General features: G+C 49.1%; 1 protein-coding gene across 1 annotated transcript in view; it reads right to left on the reverse strand.

Annotated features, from left to right (window-relative positions):
* The window catches only part of LOC140419035 (uncharacterized), a 529,091-nt gene extending 512,689 nt beyond the window's left edge, over positions 1 to 16,402 (reverse strand). Inside the window, exon 1 of the mRNA XM_072502757.1 lies at positions 16,360 to 16,402. The gene's annotated coding sequence lies outside the window, so the exon portion shown is untranslated. The remainder of the gene's footprint in view (positions 1 to 16,359) is intronic.

Consider the following 16,402-nt stretch of genomic DNA (forward strand, 5'->3'; position numbering starts at 1 on the left):
CTGAGGTCAGCTGACTGACTGAAACCCGCTCCACAGGTGGTGCACCTGAATGGATCCCCATTTGTGTGCATTTGGTGGTGTGTCTGGAGGGTGAATATCTGAGTCAATCCCTACCCACACACAAAGCAAATGAATGGTTTCTGACCCGTGTGAATTCGCTGGTGTTCAGTGAGCATGGATAAGGACTTGAATTTCTCTTCACAGGTTGTGCAGCTGAATGGTGTCTTCTCAGTGTGAACTCGCTGGTGTAACCGAAGGGCAGATAACTGAGTGAATCTCCTCTCACACACACAACAGATGAACGGCCTTTCCCCAGTGTGAACGTGTCGGTGGATTTCCAGCCTGGATGAAGAATTGAATCCTCTACCACAGTCCTCACATTTCCACGGTTTCTCCATGATTCTAGTTTCCCTGCGTCTTTCCAGTTTGGACAATCAGTTGAAGCTTTGTCCACACACACAGCACGAATACACTTTTTCCCCACTGTGAATCGTGTGATGATTTTAACAGGCTGTTTAACTGGTTAAAGCTCTTTGTACATTGAGTGTACTGGAACCTCTCACTCCAGTGTGAGTCTTGATGCTTGTCCAGTCACACAGATGTTTTAAATGGTGTCGCACAGACAGAACACAAACATTTCTCCTTCCAAGTTCAATGACTGATGATATTCAGGCTGTGGCGACTCAGTGACTGTCAGACCATGCAGTTGGAGTTCCTGTTTGTAAATCCAAGTCTAATGCCTTGGAAAAGGAGTTTACAAAACTTAAGAGAAGAGAAATTCTGAACATACAGTTCTATTTTCCATGAAGGATATTTTCCTCATTTGTACCTGTAAAGCAGTAAATCCTAATCCCATGCACTCTCTCACCTCCCTGTGCTCGATGCAAATCCCAGGGTGACTAACAGTCCCATATTTTACTGGAATGTATTTGAGTCCACTGTCCCAGGCTGCATGCTGCCTAGATGTTGTCTGTCACGTAGATTGTACCTTTCTCAATGCACAGAACCATGTTCCTTCCTGTTTCTGTGTTCCAGAAACACAGACACTTACCCGAGGCGGCCTGGTCCCAGCTCTGGCAGAACACCAGTCTTTCAGTGCAGGCTGTACCTTAATTTTCGCCATTAGAGTTTGTCAGCTCAGCAAACCCTGCACACCACCTTCACAATTCCTTTCCTTACAGCTCACCCCCTCCCTCCCCTCTGGCTGGGTTCAGTTCTCAAACCCCTTTGTGCAAAGTGAGAATAAAATCAATTAACCAATAATTTTTTCCTCCTGATCACTGGGACCCTGAAGCCGCGCCCACTCTGTTCCTTCACCAAGATGGCCGCACCTGAAGCCAACAATCCCCCAGAGCTGGAAACCCGGGATCTGCAGGTTCTGATTGGGGGTTTGGGGTCTCCAGCGGGTGTTTGTGAATCCTCCCTGCCCACCTGCCAGGGTTTCCTTCCTTGCCAGAGATCAGAATCCTCATTGATTTGAGTGCAAAGTGTAAGCTCTTATTTATTATCCCCCCTCCCCCATCCTCTGATGTGAACCATCCTCCAGTGTCTGAAGCAGGATGGTGCCCGTTAACCTGGGCCTGTTCCCGGGAGGGAGAAGCTCCGCAGCTGCAAACCAGGGAGCTGACAATGATGGTGAAGGGTTTGCGGATCCACAACGTGTTTCCAAATTCTCCCACCCACCGCCTGACGCTGACTCCGCTTCTCCAGGACAAACAAGCACTGAAATCCATGTCCAGCAGTCACACTGCGCATGCTCCGGAGCACAATGCCGGGGTGTGATTGACGGCAGCTCCGGGCTGGAGGACCGAGCAGGAGCATCTGGTCCTCCAACCAATCGGAGTGAACGAGGGGCGGGGCTGATCCCAGATCTCCCTCATTGGCTGAGACTCTGCATCATTTTGAGTTCTTCCGCGACTCTGCATCATTTTGAGTTCTTCCCATTGGCCACGGGTGCGCGGTTTCCACAACCTCATTTTCTACCTGAGAGGTGTTGACCATTGAGAAGGTTTGAAGGACTGGAGCGACTCTTGGCAGTATTTTGTATTTGGCACCTGCGTTCAATTCAATGTGTAGTTTGCACATTCTCCCTGTGTCTGCGTGGGTTCCCTCCGTTGTGTTCCAGTTTTCCCCCACCATCCAAAGATGTACAGGTTTGGTGGATTGGCTATGCTAAATGGCCCCTCAGTGCCCAAAAAAAGGTTAGGTGGGGTCCCTGGGTTACAGGGATAGCGTGGAGGCACGGACTTAGTAGGGTGCTCTTTCCAAGGGCGGTGTAGGCTTAATGGGCCTGTAAGTTCTATGATTCTATCGGACTTTCGCTCTCACAGTCTGATCTGATGGGTCTGTCTGGCGGTATTTCCTGGTACAGTCTATGTGTTTGGGTATTTTAGGGAGCAGGTAGAACTTCCTTGGTTCTATCAGTTGTGCCTTGTTGTTTTTGGATAATGTGTCTGCAGTTTTTGAGTTCTTCCAGTCTGTCTCCAATTCTCCTTCCTGTCTCGTGTATATGGATCTAGGTAGCTTGGTGTGATGTGTGTTGTTTAGTTGTCTGTCTGTCTCCAGCAGGTATTGTTGTCTCTCGATAATGACTGTGCTGCTACCCTTGTCTTCTGGTTATGAACATATCCATGTTGGATCCAAGCTCCTGGATTGTCTGTCTTTCTCTCCGGGTAAGATTCTGTTTGTCTCTGGTATTTCACTGTGACATTTCGGAGACCTGATTGAAGGGATTCAAACATGGGAGTTCTGGGAAAGATGGGCAAGGATTTGGGAGGTGGCAACATGTTCAAAGAGTTTGGAGAGGAGAGGGAGGTTGAAGATGGGGCAGTAATTTGTAAGGATGGCAGGGTCAAGGGTATGTTTTATTGAGGAGGGGGTGATGATGGCAGATTTGAAGGACAGAGGGACAGTACCTGAAGAGAGAGAAATGTTGACAATATCCGTGGACACAGGGTAGTTGGCTGATCAGTAGCTCAGTGGGAATAGGGTCGATGGAGCAGGAGCTGGGTCTCATGGACAAGATGAGCTCTGAGAGGGCATGAGGGGAGATGGGAGAGAAACTAGAGAAAGATGTGGGTTCAGGGCTCGGGCAAGGATGAAATTTAGAGACAGTTTGGTCCGGTGGGCTCGTGGAAGGGAGGGAAGCAGCAGAGGCAGCTGATCGGATTTACTCAATCTCAGTCACAAAGAAGCTCCACAAGCTCCTCACACGTCTTGTTGGAGGTGAGGGTGGAAGAGACAGGGGAGAGCGAGAGTACTTCAAAAGGAACTAACTTGTGTCAGAGATATTAAAAAGTTTCAACACACTGTGTATTTCACACAAATCTAATTTATTTGACTTTTTAAAAAAATATTTTTTATTCTCCTTTTTCACATTTTCTCCCAAATTTACACCCACCAACAATAAACAATAATCAGTAACAAATATGTCAATCCCCATATCAATAACAACGATCCCATCCTCTCGCCAAACCCCAAACATTAGCCCGCATGTTCACATAAACAAATGACAAAAAGGAATCAGGAATCACCCAAAGTCGCCATTAACACACACAGCCCCCCTCCCCCCCAAAACTAATGTTCGATGTTATCCAATTCTTGAAAGTGCATAATGAATAATGCCCATGAATTGTAGAAGCCCTCGTCCCTCCCCTCAGTTCAAACATAATCTTCTCAAGAGTCAAGAATTCCAAAATTATTGGTTAATTGATTTTATTCTCACTTTGCACAAAGGTGTTTGGGAACGGAACCCAGCGAGAGGGGAGGGAGGGGGTGAGCTGTAAGGAAAGGAATTGTGAAGGTGGTGTGCAGGGTTTGCCGAGCTGACAAACTCTAATGGCGAAAATTAAGGTACAGCCTGCACTGAAAGGCTGGTGTTCTGCCAGAGCTGGGACCAGTCCGCCTGGGGTAAGCGTCTGTGTTTCTGGAACACAGAAACAGGAAGGAACATGGTTCTGTGCATTGAATTCCAACAACGCCAGGGCACAGGGTGGAGAGGTTGCTCTCCATTCCATTATATCCGCCTTCGGGCGATCAACGAGGCGAAGGCTACAACATCTGCCTCCACACCCGTTTCCAACCCTGGGTGGTCAGACACCCCGAATATGGCCTCCCGGGGGCCCGGGTCCAGTTTCACGTGCACCACTTTAGAAATTACCTTAAAAACCTCCTTACAGTACTCCCCTAGCTTTGGACAGGACCAAAACATATGAATGTGATTAGCCCCGCCCCCCCCCCCCCCCCCCGCAACGCTCACACACATCTTCCACTCCGTCAAAGACTCGGCTCATCCTCGCCCTCGTGAGGGGTGCTCTGTATACCACCTTCAGCTGTATCAGCCCCAACCTCGCACACAAGGTGGAGGCATTCAATCTCCGGAGCACCTCACACCAGAATCCCTCCTCCATATCCTCTCCCAACTCTTCCTCCCACTTTGCTTTGATCCCATCCAGTGGTGCCTTCCCCTCCTCCAAAATAGCGCCGTAAACCACCAACACTACTCCCTTCTCCAGTCCCCCCGTCGTCAGCACCTCCTCCAGCAATGTGGAGGCCGGTTCCCCCGGGAAGCTCTGTATCTCCTTTCTGGCAAAATCTCGAACCTGCATGTTTCTAAACATTCCCCCTGCTCCAGCCCATACTTCGCTTCCAGCTCCTTCAATCCTGCAAACCGACCACTAAGAAACAAATCTTTTAGTGTCTTAATCCCCTTCGCCTCCCATTTCCGAATATTTCTATCCCACTTCTCTGGCTCAAATCTGTGGTCCTCCAAATCGGCATTTCCCTTGACCATGCCCCCAACCCGAAGTGTTGGCGAAACTGCCTCCAAATTCTCAATGAAGCTATTATTACCGGACTCACGGAGTATTTTCCCGGGGCTATCGGGAGCAGCGCTGTTGCTAGTGCTTTCAATCCCGACCCCCTGCACAAACTCTCCTCCATTCTGACCCACTGGGAATCAACCCCTCTGACCCAGCTCCGCACCTTCTCCACATTCGCCGCCCAGTAGTAATACATCAGGTTCGGAAGACCCAAACCCCCTGCCTGCCTTCCCCTCTGTAGCAGCACCTTTCTAACTCTGGCCACCTTCCCTCCCCATATGAACGACGTAATCCTTCCCTCAATCTCTCTGAAAAAAGCCTTTGGCAGAAAATCGGCAGGCATTGAAAAATAAACAGAAATCGCTGCAATAAGTTCATTTTAACCGCCTGTACCCGACCCGCCAGCGACAGAGGGAGACCATCCCACCTTGCCAGATCAGCTTTCACTCTCCCCACCAAATAGAAATGTTGTACCTGCGGAGGCCCCCCCCACTCCCAGGCAACCTGCACCCCCAGGTACCTGAAGCGAGTCCCTGCCCTACGGAATGGCAGCCCCGCCACCCCTGCCCCCACCCCCGGCCGAGACACCACAAAATACTCACTCTTGTCCAGGTTCAGCTTGTACCCAGAGAAAGACCCAAACACCCGAAGCAGCTCCACTATTCTCCCTGTCGACACACTCGGTTCCGACACATATAACAGCAAGTCATCAGCATATAAGGACACCCTATGCTCTATTCCCCCCCTGCACTATTCCTTTCCCTACTCCTGAACCTCTTAATGCGATGGCCAACGGCTCAATCGCGAGTGCAAACAGCAGGGGGGACATAGGACATCCCTGCCTCGTCCCACAGTGGAGAGAAAAGTATCTTGAGCTGATGTTGGTTGTGCGGACACTCGCTCTCGGCTCCTTATATAGTAGCTTTACTCAGTTCACAAATCTTGGTCCAATCCCAAACCGCTCCAGAACTGCCATCAAGTCCCCCCATTCTACCCGGTCCAACGCCTTCTCAGCGTCCAATGCCTCAACCACCTCTGTTTCCTTCCCCTCTGCCGGTACCATAAAGACGTTCAATACCCTTCTAACGTTTGAAAAGAGCTGCCTCCTTCTTACGAACCTCGTCTGATTTTCACCTATCACCTTCGGGAGGCACTCCTACAGCCTACCGGCCAGTCCCTTCACCAATACTTTTGCGTCTACATTCAGAAGCGATATGGGCCTATATGACCCACATTCCATCGGATCCTTAGCTTGTTTTAGCAACAGGGAAATCGACGCCTGCCCAAACGTTTGTGGCAACACCCCCTTCCCTATCACCTCTTAAAACATCCCCACTATCAGGGGTGCCAGCTTATCCTTGAAGTTTTTATAATATTCCACTGGAAACCCATCCAGCCCTGCCACCTTCCCCGACTGCATCCTCCCAATCGCATCCTTTATCTCCTGCTCCACTATCGCTCCTTCTAATGTAGCCCTGTCCCCCTCCCCTAACCTCGGGTACTCCAACCCATCTAGAAATTCCTGCATCTCACGGTCTCCCCCAGGCGGCTCTGATCTGTAAAACCTCTCATAAAATGCCTCAAAAACCTTGTTAATCAGATCCGGAGCCACCACCAACTTCCTTGCCCTATCCCACAGCTGAACAATTTTCCTTGTCGCTGCTTCCCTCTGAAGCTGATCTGCTAACATACACTTAACAGCGCCACTAACCTCCCCTCCAGCGCCCCTGTCAGAATCACATATCTACCCCCCTGATCTGCCACCACCTTCTCCATCTGGGAGCGTACTCTTTTGCTGACCATTACGCTATCCCTCAAGCCCTTCCGTCAAATCCAGAGTGAAACACCGGACTAATCCAGCCCTTTTTAAGTCTCAACTGATCCTTCACACTCAAGTGAGTCTCCTGCAGCATTGCTACATCGGCTTTCAAACTTTTAAGATGCGCAAGCACCCTTGACCTCTTGAGTGGATCTCTTAATCCCCTCACATTCCATGTGACTATCCCAACTGGAGGTCTCTCACCCCCCACCCCCCCTCCCCCACCCTTCTTATCCACCATCATCATCCCTACCCCATGAGCCTGACCCGCCCCTATCCATTAACATCAAACCCCTTTCCCCCCCTCCCAAACCCCCCCCCCCCCCCCCAACCTACATTTCCTCTCGAAAAAACGTCTCCCAGCATCAATCCCTTCCCCCCGCCCCTCGCTTGCTTCGTAGGCCCATCGAAACCTGCCAACCAGGCTCCAATATCCACAGCCCTCCTCTCACCTCACCCTCCTCCGTTCACTAGCCGACTTTAGTTAGCTAGCGCAGGTGGCTCTCCCACCAAGAAATACCGGCCCCTCCCACCCAGTCCCAGAAAAAGAAAAAACAAAAACAACAATCCAACCCATACAATTCACTAAACTAAGATATAACCGTCGCAACACAGAATGCCAATCAACCCAACCAATAACCTGAACTCTGGAACAATGTGAAGAGAAGTAAATTACAATACACGTCAGTAAAAAGAAAGTTATAGCATTTATACATTTTCCAGCTCCCCAATCACAGCCCAGTCTCTCTTCCAGCTCCGCTCCTCACGTCTGTCCCAAGCCTTCTGCCCTCGCGAACGACTCAGCCAGCTCCGCTGTCTCGAAATAAAAGTCTTTGGCATCATACGCCACCCTCAGCTTCGCCGGGTATACCATACCAAATCGCACCCCCTTTTTGTACAGTGCCGCCTTCACTCGCCAGAACGAACCTCGACTTTTTGCCAACTCCACCGTCAAGTCCTGGTAGATCCGAACTCCAGCAGCATCCCACTGCACCTGGCGCTCCTCCTTCGCCCAGCTTACCACCTTCTCCTTCATGCAGTACTTATGGAAGCAGATAATTACTGCTCTTGGCGGCTCATTCACTTTGGGCTTCGGCCTTAATGACCGATGAGCTCGGTCCAGCTTGTACCGGGAGGGGTTCTCACCCTCCCCCATCAACTCCGCCAGCTTCTTAGTGAAGTACTCTGCTGGCCTTGCACCCTCTGTCCCTTCGGGCAAGCCCACAATTCTCAGATTGTGCCGCCTCGAGCGGTTCTCCAAGTCCTCGAGCTTTGCTCAGAGTCCTCTGTTGACCTCCACCACCCTCCGCAGCTCCTCCCCCATCGAGCTGAGCTGGTCGTTGTGCTGCGACACGGCCTCCTCCACTTCCTTCACCTTCTCGCCCTGCTCTCTCACCTCGGCCGATGTCTTTGCCACAGCTATCCTCACCGGGGCGATTGCCTCCTCCACCAATGACTTCAATGCGATCGCCGTCTCCTTCCTCAACGCCTCCATGTGCCTCACAAACTGCTTTTCCAGCTCCACCACCATCACCTCGGTCATCTTCTCCACCGTAAGTAGTGCTGGCCCATCACGCGGTCCGGCATCCGCCATCTTGTCAGCACTTTTGCTCGTCTTCTCATTCAACGGCGAGCCCGTGTTTCCAACCTTTCTCAACGCTGCTTTTCGCATCCTTTAACGGCTTATTATTTTTCCTTTTTTTTCCCACCTTCTTTCCTTCTTCAATCCTTTTTTTTTTTTAATAAATCGAAAAAACAAAAACATTTCTACCTTCATAAAAAAAGGGAGAAAACATTTTTTTCAACCAAATTTCTTTAAAACATCTTTCTCTTCTTTTTTGTATTCCTCCAGAATTTCCCTGGGACCGGGCTTCAGTCCTCTTATTACATTCTAGGCGGGACATCCGATGTGGGACATCTCACCTACATCACGCCCTGGCTTCGGGCCTGCTGCCTCAGCCTCCGTTTGGTTCCGCCCCCGCTGCTCCTTTCAAATTTTCAGGTCCGGCTTTCAGGTTGTCCCGCTCCTCCTCCACGTGCAGCCGCTCCACCGAACCCACCGGGACCAGTCTCCCCCCCCCCTCCCCCTTCCAACCCTCCGGCTCCCCGAAATGGAGCTTTGACGGGCGAGGGAGGCAGGGCCGACCCCGGAGAAGTTTCATTTTATTTTAAACAGCGGGGAGCCCCCCGAAAAAGACCGCGATATCGTGGACCAGCAGGAGCTTCTCATCGCGGCCGCTCCGCTCGCGAACGCCACCGTCTCTCCCTGTGTGAATTCGCTGGTGTTTCCGCAGGTTGGATGAATCACTGAATCCCTTCTCACACTCTGAGCAGGTGAATGGTCTCTCCCCAGTGTGAATTCGCTGGTGTGTGGACAGAGCCGATGACTGGTGAATCTCTTCCCACACTTGGGGCAGGTGAATGGTCTCTCCCCTGTGTGAACTCGCTGGTGTGTGGGCAGAGTAGATAACCGAGTGAATCCTTCCCACACTTGGAGCAGGTGAATGGTCTCTGCCCAGTGTGACTGCGTCGATGAGTTTCCAGCTGGGATGGAGAAATGGCTGATGAAATTCAACGTGGGCAAGTGTGAGGTCTTGCACTTTGGAAAAAAGAATAGAGGCATGGACTATTTTCTAAACGGTGACAAAATTCATAATGCTGAAGTGCAAAGGGACTTGGGAGTCCTAGTCCAGGATTCTCTAAAGGTAAACTTGCAGGTTGAGTCCGTAATTAAGAAAGCAAATGCAATGTTGTCATTCATCTCAAGAGGCTTGGAATATAAAAGCAGGGATGTACTTCTGATGCTTTATAAAGCATTAGTTAGGCCCCATTTAGAATACTGTGAGCAATTTTGGGCCCCACATCTCCGAAGGACATACTGGCACTGGAGCGGGTACAGCAGAGATTCACACGGATGATCCCAGGAATGGTAGGCCTAACATACGATGAACGTCTGAGGATCCTGGGATTATATTCATTGGAGTTTAGGAGGTTGAGGGGAGATCTAATAGAAACTTACAAGATAATGAATGGCTTAGATAGGGTGGACGTAGGGAAGTTGTTTCCAATAGCAGGGGAGACTAGGACCCGGGGGCACAGCCTCAGAATAAAAGGGAGTCACTTTAGAACAGAGATGAGGAGAAATTTCTTCAGCCAGAGAGTGGTGGGGCTATGGAATTCATTGCCACAGAGGGCGGTGGAGGCCGGGACATTGAGCGTCTTTAAGACAGAAGTTGATAAATTCTTGATTTCTCAAGGAATTAAGGACGATGGAGAGAGAGCGGGTAAATGGAGTTGAAATCAGCCATGATTGAATGGTGGAGTGGACTCGATGGGCCGAATGGCCTTATTTCCACTCCTATGTCTTATGGTCTTCAGTCAATTTATTTGACTTTATAAGCCAGAATATTAGCCCCTGTAAATGGGCCGGAGTTTGTCATCAGCAGGAAGAGACCCAAATGAATATGGTTCAGTCCTGAATGTGAGGATCAGCAAAATCCAATCACTATGGTTACTTGTGGCCTCGTTTGTGTTTCAGCAGGTTGGGTGAAGTAGTGAATCCCTTCCCACACTCGGAGCAGGTGAATGGTCTCTCCCCTGTGTGAACTCGCTGGTGTGTGGACAGAGCGGATGACCGAATGAATCCCTTCCCACACTCGGCGCAGGTGAATGGCCTCTCCTCAGTGTGAATTCGCTGATGTACAGTGAGGTCACATGATCGTCTGAACCCAGTCCCGCAGTGAGAACACCTGAACGGTCTCTCGTCAGTGTGAACACGTTGATGGTACATCAGATCCCCAGAACTTTTACAGCGCTTCCCGCAGTCTGGACATTTAAACGGTCTCTCATCAGTGTGAACTCGCTGGTGTCTCAGCAAGTGGGCTGAAATAGCAAATCCCTTCCCACACTCTGAGCAGGTGAACGGCCTCTCCCCAGTGTGAACTCGCTGGTGATTCTGCAGGTTGGATGAATCACTGAATCCCTTCTCACACTCTGAGCAGGTGAATGGTCTCTCCCCAGTGTGAATTTGCTGGTGTCTGGACAGAGCGGATGACCGAGTGAATCCCTTCCCACACTTGGAGCAGGTGAATGGTCTCTCCCCAGTGTGAACTCGCTGGTGTGTGGACAGAGCGGATGACTGAGTGAATCTCTTCCCACATTTGGAGCAGGGGAATGGTCTCTCCCCAGTGTGACTGCGTCGATGAGTTTCCAGCTGGGATGGGGAAGTGAATCCTTTCCCACAGTCCGCACATTTCCACGGTTTCTCCTCAGTGTGACTGCATTTGTGGCTTGTGAGGCCTGATGATTGACTGAATCCTCGACAACACACACAACACGTGTACGGTTTCCCCGCAGTGTGAATGATGCTTTTTCCTTCCATGTTCAAAATCTGCTGATATTCAGGATATGATAAGTTGAGGATTCTGTCAGATCCTGATGTGATGCTTGCTTTGAGTTTCCGGATTTTGAAGCCTCCCCTTCGAACACCCTGTGAAACGGATTCAAAACAGAAAATAGGGAGTGAGAGAACCCACAAAAACACAAAGGCAGGTTGTGAAATTGAGCTGAATGAATCTGGTCATTTGTGGGGCCGGCACTGGGAAAAAGTGACCATGATAACTGCTGGATTGTCATAAAAACCCAACTGGCCTCCTTGGGAGGAGAGAGAAAGAGGTGAAGAGGGATTTAGTATATCTACAAGTCATACTAAAGAGAATAGTTGGCAACGCAAATTCGACCTTGAGCTTCATAAACAGTAATATTGACACCAAAACTATGCTTCTGGTGGCATGGTGATTAGCACTGCTGCCTCTCAGCGCCAGGGACCCGGGTTCAATTCCGGCTTTGGTGACTGTCTGTGTCGGGTCTGCACTTCCTCCCAGTGTCTGCGTGGGTTTCCACCCGGTGCTCAGGTTTCCTCTAACAGTCCAATGAAGGGAAAGTTAGGTGGATTGGCCTTGATAAATTGCCCCTTAGTGTCCAGGGATGTGCAGGTTAGGTGGGGCTATGGGGTTACAGGGACAGGGTAGGAGTGTGGGCCGAGGCAGGGTGCCCTTTCAGAGAATCAGTGCTGACTCGATGGGCCGAGTGGCCTCCTGCACTGTAGGGATTCCAATTCTATTCGATGAATCTTTATAAAGCTTTGGTCACCACTTTTCAGGAAGGATCTGAAGGTTCTTGGAGAAGGTGCAGAGGAGATTTACCAGAATAGTTCCAGCAAAGGAGGTTGAGGGGAGATTTGATTCAGGAACACAAGATTATGCCAGATTTCTATCAGGTGTACAAAGAAACTCTGTTTCCATTCACTGATCGTCCAAGAACTAGGGACAAAGATGTAAAGTTTTGGGTAAAACCTGGATTGATCTCTATAAGATCCTGAGGGGTTTTGACAGGGTGGATGTGGAGAGGATGTTTCCTCTTGTGGGGGAATCGAGAACGAGGGCATCACTGTTGCAAAATAAGGGGTCACCCATTTCAGATGGAGATGAGGATTTTGTATTCTCTTGAGGGCTGTAAGAATTTGGAACTCGCGTCCTTAAAAGGCAGCGGAAGCAGAGACCTTAAATATTTTTAAGGCAGCACTGGATAGATTCTTGATGAGCAAGGAGGTGAAAAGTCATCAGGGGTAGATAGGAATGTGGAGTTAACGTTAGAATGAGATCAGTTGCAATCTTATTCAATGCTGAGCAGGCTCGAGGGGCCGAGTGGCCTGTACTTAGATTGTATGTCCAAAGGTACAGGAGATATGAGGTGATATGAGATTTATGTTTTTACACAGCGAGTGGCAATGACCTGAAACTCGCTGCCTATGAGGGAGTTTGAAAATAGACACAATGAATGATTTAATTTCAAAAGGAAATTGGATAGACATCTGAGGGAAATAAACCTGCGAGGATACAGGGATAGAGCAGGAGAATGGCACTGACTGGATTGCTCCAGAGAGCTAGCATGGACTCAATGGGCCAAATGCCCTTCTTTGTGCCATCATGTCGCTGACTCTTTTGTGTAATCTAGTTTTGTAATTTAACCCCGGGTTCAGATATCACTCAGGTAAATCTGTGCTACACTCCCTCCGAGGCCATTCTATCCTTCCTCAGGTTTGTTGCCCAGAACTGAACACAGTTCTCCAGGTTTGGTCAAACCAGGGTTTGTGAATCTCGGGGCTTTTCCAGTCACACTGAGACCTGAAATCTTCCCTCACAGACAGAACAGACAAACCTTTTACCTTCCACACCCAGATGCTGCTGATATTCAGTTTCTAATAAATCAAGTGACTCTGTCAGATCGCGATGTGACGTTTGGTTTGCTTTTCCCGTCTGTTAAACCTCCACTTCCATTATCCTGTAAATTACAGAAACCTCACTGTCAGTTTAGGATAGAAATTCACAACATTCTCTCCTCGCCAACTTTGATTAAACGTATTCCTGGAGGTTTGATCACATGACCTGCCCCCATCCTCCAGCCATTAATCCAGTCAACACATCCATCGTTGTGACACACTGCCTTCCTCGGCCAATTGGGAAGCAAAATGATTCATTACCTTACAGGACAGTTACTGTCCTAACGATTTTCCAGACACCCAGGTATGAATCTCACCAACGCAGGGAGTGGAGTTGGTGCGAACTCAGGCAGGAGCAGCTTCGGAACAGTAAATATAAATAACTTACCTCAGGGATTCACGGCCTATTCGGCAGGGAGCGAATTTGGCCCGAATCCGGGGAGGAGGAGCTTTGAACGGTAAATATAAATAACTTACCTCAGAGTAAAGCTGATTGGCTTGTTGGGAATCTGTTCTAAATTTGAGAAACTGGAGTAATTAACTAAATAGGGAGTAACTCGGAGATCAGTAACTAGGAGATTGCTGTTTATATCTATAAATCAACGATTTGGATGAGAATGTACAAGACATGATCAGTAAGTTTGCAGATGACACTAAAATAGGTGGTATTGTCGGCAGTGAGGAAGGTTATCAAAAATTGCAGCAGGCTCTTGAGCAGATGGGAAAGTGGGCCGAGAAATGGCAAATGGAATTCAATACAGATGAGTGTGAGGAATTGCATTTCAGAAATCAAGGTCGGACTTTCAGTGAATGGTAAGGCCTGAGGGTGTATCATGGAACAGAAGGATCTTGGAGTTCAGGTGCATGGTTCTCTAAAGGTGGAGTCACAGGTAGATAGGGCATCACGGTCGCATAGTGGATCACAGTTGCTTCACAGCTCCAGGGTCCCCCGTTCGATTCCCAGCTGGGTCACTGTCTGTGCGGAGTATGCACGTTCTCCCCGTGTCTGCGTGTGTTCTCTAGTTTCCTCCCACAGTCTAAAGATGTGCGGGTTTGGTGGACTGGCCTTGCTAAATTGCCCTTAGTGTCCAAAAAAAAGGTTAAGTGGGAGTTACTGGGTTACGGGGATAGGGTAGATAAGTGGGCTTGAGTAGGGTGCTTTTTGTAAGGGCCGGTGCAGACTCGATGGGCCAAATAGCCTCCTTCTGCACTGCAAATTCTCTGAAGAAGGTTTTTGGAATGCTGACCTTCATCAGTCAGGGCATTGAGTATACAAGTTGGGAAATTATGTTGCAGTTGTACAGGACGTTGGTGAGGTCGCACCTGGAGTATTGTGTTCAGTTTTGGCTGCTTTGCTATGGGAAAGATGTTATTAAACTGGAGAGAGTGAAGAAGAGATTTACAAGGATGTTGCCAGGACTCAAGAGACTGAGTGAAAGGGAGAGATTGGACAGGCCAGGACCTTTATCTTTGGAGCGTAGGAGACTGAGGGGTGATCTTATCGAGATGTATAAGATCATGAGAGGCGTGGACAGGGTGAATACACTCAGTCTTTTTCTCAGGGTTGGGGAATCGAGAACTAGAGGGCTTTGGTTTAAGTTCAGAGGGGAAAGAATTAATGGGAACCTAAGGAGCAATGGTTTTACACAGAGGATGGTACGGAATGAGCTGCCGGAGGAAGTAGTTGAGGCAGGGACATTGACAAGATTGTAAAGGGATTTGGACAGATAGATGAATAGGAAAGGTTCAGAGGGGTGTGGGCCAAATGCAGGCAAATGGCATTGACCTAGATGAGCTCTTTGGTTGGCATGGACCGGTTTGGGCCGAAGGGCCGGTCTCCGTGCTGTAGATTCTATGAACCCCAAATCTCTTTGGACACCCACTGTACTTAACCTCCTTCCATTTAGAAAGTACTCAGTTCTATCCTTTTTTGGTTCCAAGCAGATAACCTCACACTTGTTTACATTGCCACACTCTTGCCCATTGACCTTTTCTGTCAATATCTTCTTGCAAAATAATGCAATCATCTATGCTGTCTGTGATGCCACCGAACGTTGTATCATCAGCAACACAGAGGGGCTGGTTTAGCACACTGGGCAGGCCAGCAGCACGGTTCAATTCCCGTACCAGCCTCCCCGAACAAGCGCCAGAATGTGGCGACTAGGGGCTTTTCACAGTAACTTCATTTGAAGCCTACTTGTGACAATAAGCAATTTTCATTTCATTTATATCACAGTGCAGGAGAGGCCCTTCAGTCCATCGACTTTGCACTTACACACGATAAACCTGACCCACCTACCTAATCCCATTTGCCAGCACTTGGCTCATAGCCTTTAATGTTATGACGTGCCAGTCTTCATCCAGGTACTTTTTTAGAGGATGTGAGACAACCGTCTCTACCACCCTCCTAGGCAGTGCATTACAGACCCTCACCACCCTCTGGGTAAAAACATTTTTCTTCAGTACATGTGTCAATAAATCTGACCCCACTCTCTGTTGTCTGTTGGTTAGCCAATCCTCTATCCAAGCTAATATCTCTCAACCCCGTGGGATTTTACCTTGATTATTACCTTTTATGTGACACTTTATCAAATGTATTCTGGGAGTCAAAATACATTGACAGGACCCCATTATGCACTTGGCGTGTTACATCTTCCAAGAACTGCAAGAAATGAGTCAAACACGATATACCCTTCACAAAACCACGCTGACTCTGATGGATTGCAGTTTGACTCTCCAAATGTCCAGATACTGCTTCCTCAATAATAGATTCTAACAGTTTCCCAACAACAGGCTTTAAACTAACTAGTTTCCTACTTTCTGCCTTTTTGACCTAATCCAATGACATTGGAGATTTTCTCAGTGACCCTCAGTCACCATCACTGAAACGAACTTTAAATTCCAGATTTTATGAATTTAATGTCCCCAGAACATTCTCCTGTCTCTCTGGGTGACTAATGCAGTGACATGGTCACTGGGTCAGTGTCTCCCCTCTGGTCTCTGTGAGGTTGTTTGTGCAGAGAAGCCGGAAGTGGTGGACAGTGAGAGTGGAGAATGTTCATTGTTCAGCTCTGGGGCCGCACTCGGGATTTGTAAACCCCGCCCCCCAACACTGACCTCTCACCTGACACCTCATAATGCCCGGACAATGGTTGACAGCGTCGCGCGACCAATAGAAGAGTGGACGGGTACTGGGGGGGGGGGGGGGGGCGAAAGAAACTGGTCCTCCAGCCAATCGGAGTGAATCAGGGGCGGGACTGGGCCGAGTGAAGCATGCGCAGTGTGATTAATGGCGACGCAGAAAAAGTTCTTTCTCGGATCCACAATCCGTGAAGGTGGGAATGGCGGGACGGAGGGAGAGCTGGATCATGCGGGTTGTTAGGCACGCTTCGTAAACATGTTATATAAACTGAACATCTGACAAAATAAACCACCGGTACCTGGGGATCTGAGCGGAGGGTGCAGCTTTGTTACAGACGAGCC

The sequence above is a fragment of the Scyliorhinus torazame genome, chromosome 5 (genome assembly GCF_047496885.1).
Source record: "Scyliorhinus torazame isolate Kashiwa2021f chromosome 5, sScyTor2.1, whole genome shotgun sequence".
NCBI classification, from domain to species: Eukaryota; Metazoa; Chordata; class Chondrichthyes; order Carcharhiniformes; family Scyliorhinidae; genus Scyliorhinus; species Scyliorhinus torazame.